The 10,379-nt window shown below is 37.6% G+C and overlaps 1 pseudogene; it reads left to right on the forward strand.

Moving 5' to 3' along the window:
• Positions 1-691: 691 nt before the first annotated feature.
• LOC107944748 (cyclin-H1-1-like) lies at positions 692-3,254 on the forward strand (annotated as a pseudogene).
• Positions 3,255-10,379: the final 7,125 nt, after the last annotated feature.

A 10,379-nucleotide genomic window follows, 5' to 3' on the forward strand; every position in this document is an offset into this window, starting at 1 on the left:
CAGAACTCACACTTACTGAACTTAGCATATAACTGCTTATCCCGCAAAATTTGCAACACTAGCCTCAGATGCTCAGCATGTTCGGTCTCATCTCTTGAATAGACCAAGATGTCATCAATAAACACAACTACGAACCGATCCAAATACGGCCTGAAGATCCGATTCATCAAATCCATAAACACCGCAGGGGCATTAGTGAGCCCAAACGGCATCACTAAGAACTCGTAGTGACCGTACCTCGTTCTGAAAGCAGTTTTGGGTACGTCTGAATCTCGAATCCGCAACTGATAATAACCCGTCTCAAATCTATCTTTGAAAACACCGATGCTCCCTTTAATTGATCGAACAGATCATCAATACGCGGTAACGGATACTTACACTGTGTTTGGTTCGCCGTATTACCCAATCCATTACGCCCCGATTACGTGTGTATTACATTACGCCCCTATTCCGGCGTTTGGTTCGCTGTAATAGGTATTACGCGCGTAATCGGTTACGCCCCTAATCCCCAAATTCCCGTGTTTTCCAATCCCTTCCCTTTTCGCTGTATTAGCTATTACTTCCGGCCTCCCTCCCCATCTCCCTGTTTTACCCTCCCTCCCTACCCGACCCTCTCCTCTTCCGTGCATGAACCTCTTCCCTCACCGTTAAATTCCTTTTATATTTTAGAGCCCCCCACAAAGTAGAGTCGCCGTCCTTTCCCTTCTTTGATCCTCTCAATCAAGTAATTCTCAAATTATTTTCCTACTGTTTTTGGGTTTTTTTAACCCTCTGTTTCATTCAGTCTTTTGTTAATTCCTTAATTTTCCATATATGATTATCAGGTGATGATAAACACTGTGAATTTAAAATTTGGGGAGATGTGAGTGTGTTGAGTGGCTGGAGAAATTATTTTGCGTAGCTGCGATCGAATTGCTGAGTCAGGGGCTACCGAGTTACTGAGTTCTTCATGGCTGATTTTCATACATCGACTCATAGAGCTAACTGATCTTCTCGCCTCAAGAACTGGTAAATAATATGAAAGAAAAAAAAAGAGAAATTTCATTGTTTCTTAAATGTGAGGAAAAAACCAATTATTTTTCTTTGCAATGTTTTTCCGTTTCCACTGTTTATATTGATTACAAGCTGCTGGTGTTAATGTTTTTTGCTTAATTTTCTTCATGGATGCTTTATTGATGTAAGAAGAGATTGAAAAGATAGAAAAGTAGGAATTGCAATTAATTGAGAACTTTCTCAAGTTTAAATTAGGTTCTTTTGTGTTTTGTTTTTAATTTTTTTTTTGCTGATATAGGTTGAGAAATACAAGGCTGCAAATCAAAGAGCAATACAAGCACTGGAGAAGGTATGACAGAGTCCTTTCTTTTCAGTTTTGTATGTATGTCTATATGCGCGAGCTTGAGTGTGTGTTTGCATAGTGTACCTTCGGATTATCGTTTTAGTAGATTAGATGAAATTGGTGTTGAACTCCCTTCTTTACTTCCCATTAGAAGCATTTAAATGTTGTCAGTTGCAAACCACCATTATTGAAACCATTCCTAGTGGAAATTTTCTTTCTGGTGTTCATTTTATTGAAGCTGACTTGCTGATTTATTCTGAAGTATGGGACAACACAAATGGAAGTAGACGCTGATGGTTCACTATCATACCCTGAACCTATTGCAAGAGATAATGGTAAATGAAATTTTCTTTTACTTTTTAGTTCTATTTTGAGGTGCTAGGTCATCGAGCGTACCATGTAATATTTTGATTGTTCATGTCAGCTGACAAGCATTCTCGTCCAAAACCTCTTAACATTGAAGAAGAACAGTTCATGCGAGTGTTTTATGAGAACAAACTTCGAGAAGTTTGTAGTGCATTCTACTTTCCTAATAAAATTCAGGTACTTACTACCTTTTTTTTTTTTTTGGATAATGGTCATACTATAAATAAATATGAGGCCATGATCAATGTGATTCTGTTTGTGGTTCATGTTTTGCAGGCAACTGCTCTAATTTATTTCAAAAGGTTTTACCTGCAATGGTCGGTCATGGAACATCATCCAAAACATATAATGTACGAGTCTTCTACATCTCTTTCAGATACAAGCTCCAATGCCCTTTATCTCTGCATGTAATATGCTGGATGAGTCATTCTGATTTGCGCTTAAGAGTATGTTAGAAAAATGCATCATGTGCTATTTTAAAAATGTATGAAAATATCAGGTAAGCAACATACTGTTTGGAATTTGTATATTGTCCCTGACTTTGTCATTTCGTATGTGGTGGTGGAAGAAATGTTACTTTGACTGATAATCACCATTGAATACTAAACTTTCTTTAGAGAATAATGTAATTGTTAAATTGGAAAAGTTTCTTTATAACTCTAGGTTAACCTGTGTGTATGCGGCCTGTAAGATAGAAGAAAATCATGTGTCAGCAGAGGAGCTTGGTAAGGGGATTTCACAGGATCATCAAATGATTCTCAATTACGAGATGATAGTGTCTCAGGTATGGCTACTGTTCTCCTTCCTTTTTCTTTTAGTCTTGCTTTTTTCTTTTGCTTGTGCTTCTCAAAAGTACATAACTGGATTTGCAGAGTCTGGAATTTGATCTCATTGTTTATGCACCCTATCGTTCAGTTGAAGGTTTTGTCAATGACATGGAGGTGGGTTTGGTTACTGATTATCCTTTTGTTCTTCCTTCTATAGTTGTAAAATATATTTACAAGTAAATCTTAAGTTGTTATTTGGGGTAATCATTTGTTTTCCCTTGTCGTGTTATTATTATTTTTCTATGTCGTATTGCATTTAAGGTGTTATATAGTTTGTAACACGATAAATCCATGATAGATTTTGGCATGTTCGTGCATACATGTTGTGTTCCAGTAGTTGAACTTCAGTCCGTAACATAGGCTGCCTCTTGGTTTATTCTGTTTCTCAAACATTTTGCATTGCATGAATTAATAACTTGTGTGTGAAATTATGATTTACAGAAGCTTCACCTGTAGTACATGAAGAGACAGGTCCATCAGAGGCAAATCTCTTCTCAGGCAAATATATACTAGATCCAAATCAAGCTCCGAGAAAGCAAGTAAAACCGGTCGCTCGACTTCAGAAGATTCTCAAGTTCAGATGTTACTCGACGAGGATGTTCAAGTCGAAACAAATTCCCAAAATAATTCAATTTTGTAAACTAGCAAACTCAAAATTTGTAGTTAAATGTTGATCCTTAACTTTGAAAGTAATTTAATGAAATTTTGAAAGTAATTTAATGAAATTCAAGCTTAGTTATGCTCTGAGGAAGAGTCCATATTTTTAAGCGGTGGATCTTGTATATAAACTATTTCAGCAGATTGCAAATTATAATGCAGCAAATGTAACTTTTTAGTAATGAAGGTGTGACTGATCCGAATTATTTTAAATTGTATAAATTCATATAAGAAAATTTATTATTAAGAATTTTATGAAATTATATATTATTATTAAATTATATGTAATAATAATTATTTTAAATTATACAAATTCATATAAGATAATTTATTAGTTATAATTATTTTAAATTTTATTAAATCATATATTTTAATTAAAATATATTTAATATTAATTATTTTAAATTATCTTTTATAATATCATATATTATGATTTGAGTAAATTCATATAAGATAATCAATTATTAAGAATTTTATTAAAATATATATTTTAATTAAAATATATTAAATAATAATTATGTTTAAATATGATTAAATTATTTATTTTTGATAATAAATAATCTTATTAAAATTTAAATAACAATAACAATAATCATTTACCAAAACAAATTTATGCTAAGGGTATTCTGGTCATTTTAGTTTTCTCCATTATGCTATTACACCTCTATTACATTCAACCAAACACAGTTTTACTATTACGCCTCTATTCCATTACATTCAACCAAACAGTTGATTTGCTATTACACCTCTATTCCATTACACCTCTAATCCAATACACCTCTAATCCAATACACCTCTAATCCAATACAGCGAACCAAACGTGCTCTTATTCTTTATCGTCGCTTTATTCAGTTGACGATAGTCAATGCACAACCTCATGGTTCCGTCCTTCTTTTTCACGAACAATACTGGTGCACCCCAAGGTGAGAAACTCGGTCGAGCGAAACCTCTATCCGTCAATTCCTGCAACTGAGCTTTCAACTCTTTTAACTCGGTTAGTGCCATACGATACGGAGCGATCGAAATTGGCATAGTTCCAGGTACAAGCTCAATACCAAACTCTACCTCCCGAACAGGTGGCAAACCCGGTAACTCTTCAGGAAAAACATCCGGGTATTCACAAACCACCGGCACCGATTCGGGTTTCTTTTCTAACTCCTTGTCATCAAGTACATACGCGAGGTATGCTTTGCACCCTTTCCTTACATATTTCTGGGCCAACATTGCTGATATTACAGCTGGCAACTCCCTTAAGTCCGCAGACTCAACTCGGATTATCTCGTTATTTGCGCACCTCAAATCAATAGTCTTGCTTTTGCAATTCACAACCGCATCGTGCGCGGTCAACCAATCCAAACCAAGAATAACATCAAATTCGTCAAACGGCAAAAGCATCAAATCGGCCGGAAAACAGGATTCTCGGATTATTAGAGGGCATCTCTTACACACTTTATCAACAAGTACGCATTGACCCAAAGGGTTTGACACTCGAATTACGAGCTCAGTAGACTCAACAGGTAGAGTCTTACTGGATGCTAAGGTTTCGCATACATATGAATGAGTAGAGCCAGGGTCAATCAATGCAATCACATTAGTATCAAAGAGAGTGAAGGTACCAGTGATGACGTCGGGGGAGGATGCCTCCTCTCGTGCGCGAATGGCATATGCTCTAGCAGGAGTACGGTTCTCGGCTCGATCGGCCGTATCAGAGGCCCCCTCTGACTACCACCCCTGCCTCCTAAAATTCTCGGTGGTCTACCTCTAGATGTCACTCCACTAGGTCTTGCACCTTGAATTTTATTCTTCTCATCCAGCTCCGTGCAATCTCTAATGAAGTGGTCCTTCGAACCGCATCCGTAACAGGCCCTGCTAGTAGACTTGCCCCAACATTCATCTAGGTGTCGTCTTCCACATTGGGGACATTCAGGTTTCTCGTGACGATTATTGCCCACACTAGCTACCGAAGTAGCTCGGGAGCCCATCGATGGTCTTGCCATGATGGAAATTCCCGCAGTCGCCCTCGACTTATTAATGTCCTCCCTGAACTTCTTTACAGCTGAGAACGGAGCTTTACCCGTCGATCTTTTACGATAATCTCTAGCTTCAAATTCAGCCTTCCTCTTCTCCTTTCCAAGTTCTTCCGCCTTGCAGGCTCGTTCGACTAGTGTTACGAATTCTTTTATTTCCAAAATACCCATTAGTAGCTTTAAATCTTCATTCAATCCTTCCTCGAATCTTTTGCACATAGCAACCTCATCAGCTACACACTCCCGGGCATACCTACTGAGTCTTACGAATTCATGTTCGTATTCAGATACAGTCATACGGCCTTGCTTGAGTTCCAAGAACTCCTTACGCTTCTGATCAATGAACCGTTGGCTAATAAATTTCTTTCGGAATTCCGTTTGAAAGAAGTCCCAAGTTACTCGCTCGTTCGGGACTATGGAAATCAAGGTCCTCCACCAATAGTAGGCTGAGTCTCGCAACAAAGATACAGCACATTTTAGACATTCGTCGGGTGTGCATGACAATTCATCGAACACCCGAATGGTGTTATCAAGCCAGAACTCGGCCCTTTCGGCATCATCAGTTACTATGGCCTTGAACTCCTCGGCCCCACGCTTCCTAATCAAGTCTACAGGTGGCTTACTCAGCCTCACAGGATCAGCGACTGATGGCATTACAGGCTCTTGGGGTGGATTATTCAAATTTGGGAATTGTTGGACAGCCGGGTTGGTTCGGGCATATTGCGCGACCCACTCATTCATCATGGTAAAGAAGGCTTGTTTAGCCCCCTCACCTTGATTATTCGCAGATGACTGAGGTTCAACAGGCGGCGTCCCTTGTGCAGGAGCAGCCGCTACGCTCTCAACGTCATCCGCTAGGGTTCTTTCTTCACCGGGGTCCATTTACTAATCAAAACAAAAACATTTCAACCGTCAGAAGTCATCACACATTTAAACATTAACATTCGGCATGTATAGCTAGACTCATACGCGCAATGGTAGTCCTAGAACCGACTAAACCATAGCTCTGATACCAATCAAATGTAACACCCCGAACCCGAAACCGACACCGGAGTCGAACACGAGGTGTTAACTGACTTTAACCCCTTATAAAATTTATTTTCCAGACACTGCCCAATCTGTGTACTAGTCGTTTTAAAAATCATATCTTGAGTTTCGTAACTCAAAAATCAGTTTCGTAATTTTTCCCAGAAACTAGACTCATGTGCCCATCTATGTATTTTTTTCTAGAATTTTTGGTCGGGCCAATTAGTACAGTTTATTAGTCAAAATCTCCCATGTTGCAGGGGTCGACTACACTGACCTTTGCCCATTACGACTTGGATATCTCCCTGCACGGGGTTTCAATACTGATGCCGTTTGTTTCTATGAAAACTAGACTCAGAGAGGAATCTGTACATATATGGTACGACCCCTAATTATCTCTGGTTAATTTATAATGAATTTCCAAAGTCGGAGCAGGGAATCCAGAAACCGTTCTGGCCCTGTCCCACAAAAATATGATTATCTCTTAATATACTGCCTATATGATCTTTTCGTTACTTCCTCATGAAAACAGACTCATCGAGCTTCGATTACATAATTTATTCATCAATTAATTCCACTCCTACTATTTTTAGTGATTTTTCAATCTCATGACACTGCTGCTGCCAGCATCTGTTACGAAAGTAACTAGGTCCATTTCATGCCTACCCTTGATCCAACTCAATCGAACATTCGTGCCATTTTCGCATGGCTTAAAGTTTACATGCCAAAGTTCAAACACAACGTAATAGCTTATACATGACAAAATGTTCTTCTAAGCCAACTAAGAAGAAAGTACCAAAACTTGCTATCCGGTGTGATGACTTCGATGACGGCCTGACCCCGCAAAAATAGATGTGTCCAAGAAACCTAGAATAGGTGACAAGGAAACACCGAGTGAGTTTATAACTCAGTAAGTCATAAGCTATGCACTACCATCCATCAATAACATTATCACAAGAGAAAACAAAATGGAACGAGGCTAATTACTCCATCCATTCCGAACCATACCATAGTTCCTCCAACCTATCGGTTCAATTTCATACCAATTTATGCATTCACAATCCACATACTCATCAATAGGATATTCGAGGCATTTTCATAAATCATTTTATTTTCGTTACAAACATACAACTAAACGGCCTTTCACCCATTCTACGATAAATTTTATGTACGTGACTTCAAGTATATTTGTCACATAGGTTCAAACTTACCAAGCTCAACACCAAGTATAGACATAGCACCTATTAGCCATGAACTCAAGACACTTACCCGATCCGCTGTCCGCGATCGACTCAATAGTGTCGCACACATAGTGTCCATAATGATTCACGAATGTATATTGAGTCCGCACACTCAGTGCTATATAATCAACTCGCACACTTAGTGCTACGTAATCAAATCGCACACTTAGTGCTACATAGTCAAACTCGCACACTTAGTGCCGCATGGTCAATTCGCACACTTAGTGCATCATATTCATTTCGCACACTTAGTGCAACAAGTCAAATCGCACACTTAGTGCTGTACAATTTAATCCCGCGCACTTAGCGCCAATCTCATGGTCATAAATGGTTATACCCGCACGTTTAGTGCCGAGATCAACAACTCAGTACATCTTACCTCTTTTCTTTTCATTCAACAATTTCATCATCACATACGTACATGCATATATATATGTATTATTCATTCCATTCAGCATCAATACATAAACATTATGACCATTTGAAATAATACCAACTACATGCTTAATGACTTACTTTATGTTGGGTAAAATAATTCCGAGTCGGCTACTCGATGACCTTCGATTTCCCCTTGTTGGACGCCTCTCCTTTAGGTTCTTGAGCTTAAATAAATACATCAACTAGTTTAATTACCTTGCTAGTTATTTATATCCCGTAACATTAATAGTTTCATATCAAAAGAAGCATACGGCAACATTCTATTTCAAGGTACATATTCATAATTCAAATTCGACCATATAAACCAACATCATCCACTTGATCAATTATAAAGAATTAAGGTTAATATCACCATGTGTACTCTATATGGCCCATTATACATAATCAAATTTAACATCATCTATGTATTCACTCATATGGCCGAATATACATACCCCCATATAACATCATTTTCATTCCATTTAACACTTAATTTCCACCACATGAACACTTGGCCGAATACTCTTAAACTAGCAAAACTCCACATTTGTTCATACCATCTTTTAAATTCACATGCCTATTTTTACTTTTTTTTTTACAAGAGTCATAGCCGAATCGTTTTAACCATGAGTAACATAACAAGCATAGATCGTGTTTATGGATATACCATGGCCGATTCAAGCTAATCACCTCCAAAATCATCAACCATTTTCAATGCATATAACATATATAAACATGAATAAGTTTCATATAATCTCTTAACACATTAATTTCTTTCATCAACAACCTTTTGTTTCTTTATCCATCAAAACTTAAAGGTAAGAAAAAATCAAGTTCTTCTCACACATACCATAACCGAAAGCTCCATCCAACACTCTAAATTCGAAATTTTAGTATGGCTAGGTAAGAAAAACGTGATGATTAACCCAAACAACTATTATTTCAAAAGAAAAATTAACAAAATTTACTAACCTCCTCTTCATTCAAAAGGCCGAATGCCTTTGCTCCCCCCCCTCCTTTTTCTTCTTCTTGTACGGCTAAGAAGAACAAGGTAATGACCCCCTTTTTTTTGTTACTTCTTTTATTATCCTTAGTATTTCTTTTTATTATTTCCTTTCCTTTACATAAAATAATGACCACTTCATGGAAACTTACCACCTATTCTAATATATGCTCCATCATGGCCGGCCACTATGTATAAAAGAAGGGGTATTTGACATGCAAAGCCATTATTCTCACCACATGCTTTAATAGGTCCTTGTAATTTAACCAATCACATTTCCAGATTTTCTCACATAGGTCCTATTTACTAAAATTCACCTTCAATTAAAAAAATTCAAACATGGAATTTTCACACATGCATATATACATATAATAAGCATCAAATATGACAGCTAATTATTTTTATGACGCGGTTTAGCGGTCCCAAAACCACTTCCCGACTAGGGTAAATTTTGGGGTGTCACAAGTGGCGTGTGGAGCATCTGGGAGGGCTTGGGCTCGAACCCCATGGCAGGTAAGGGATGATTATTTTGCTACTTAGGATGGCAAGAGTTTGAAATGGATTCGAACTCTATTGTGTGAGAGTTTGCACTAGTCTTGGGAGTGGATCATGGAGAGATAAGGGGAGGATTATGTGGAGAAAATCGTGCAGTTTGATTGGGAGGAAGAGTTGGCCAAATTTAGGAGTCTATGGGTGCTTATTCGGTCATGGAATTATTGCCAAATAGGATTCAATCATTTTAGTTTTGGCATTTGCTCCTTCTTTTCTTTTGGTTCTGTGCAATTTTGGTAGTTGAGGTGTATTTTGACCATTTAGGCTCTTTTGCTTTTATGGACATTTTTCTTCAGATTACACTTTTGTTACCTTGCCGAAACCTCTATTCTCAACTTCTTTATTTTCGCTTTTTGCCGAAGCACACTGCTCTTTCTCTCTATTCTTTTCTCTACAGGGATGATATACCTTTCACTTTCTCCTTCCCATTATTCTATCAGTTTGCTTCTTTATAGCCGAACCTTCCCTACTTCATTCTTGGAATTTTTATTGATCATCTTCCTTCTTCCTCACTTGTCCCAATCTAGGCCGAATATTGTACTCTTGTTGTGTAACGCCCCCACGCCCGAGACCATCACCGGAGTCGAGCTTGAGGGGTTACCGAACATAATTTATCAATTTAAGAACTTCAAATCATTTGTTTCTACATTCACAGCTTTCTAGCTACTTGCGTCACAATTATAAGAAAAATCATATCTTGAGTTACAAAACTCGAAATCAAGATCCGTAAATTTTCCCTGAATCTAGACTCATATATATATTTACTACTTTTTTTCTAGAATTTTTTATTGGGCCAATTAGTACAGTTTATTAATTAAAGTATACCCTATTTCAGGGTTTGACTGCTCTGACCTCTGTGTATTACGAATCAGATATATCTCTATACAAAATTTCAATGACTATGATGTTTGTTTCTATTAAAACTAA

The sequence above is a fragment of the Gossypium hirsutum genome, chromosome A01, assembly GCF_007990345.1.
Source record: "Gossypium hirsutum isolate 1008001.06 chromosome A01, Gossypium_hirsutum_v2.1, whole genome shotgun sequence".
Taxonomy (NCBI): domain Eukaryota; kingdom Viridiplantae; phylum Streptophyta; class Magnoliopsida; order Malvales; family Malvaceae; genus Gossypium; species Gossypium hirsutum.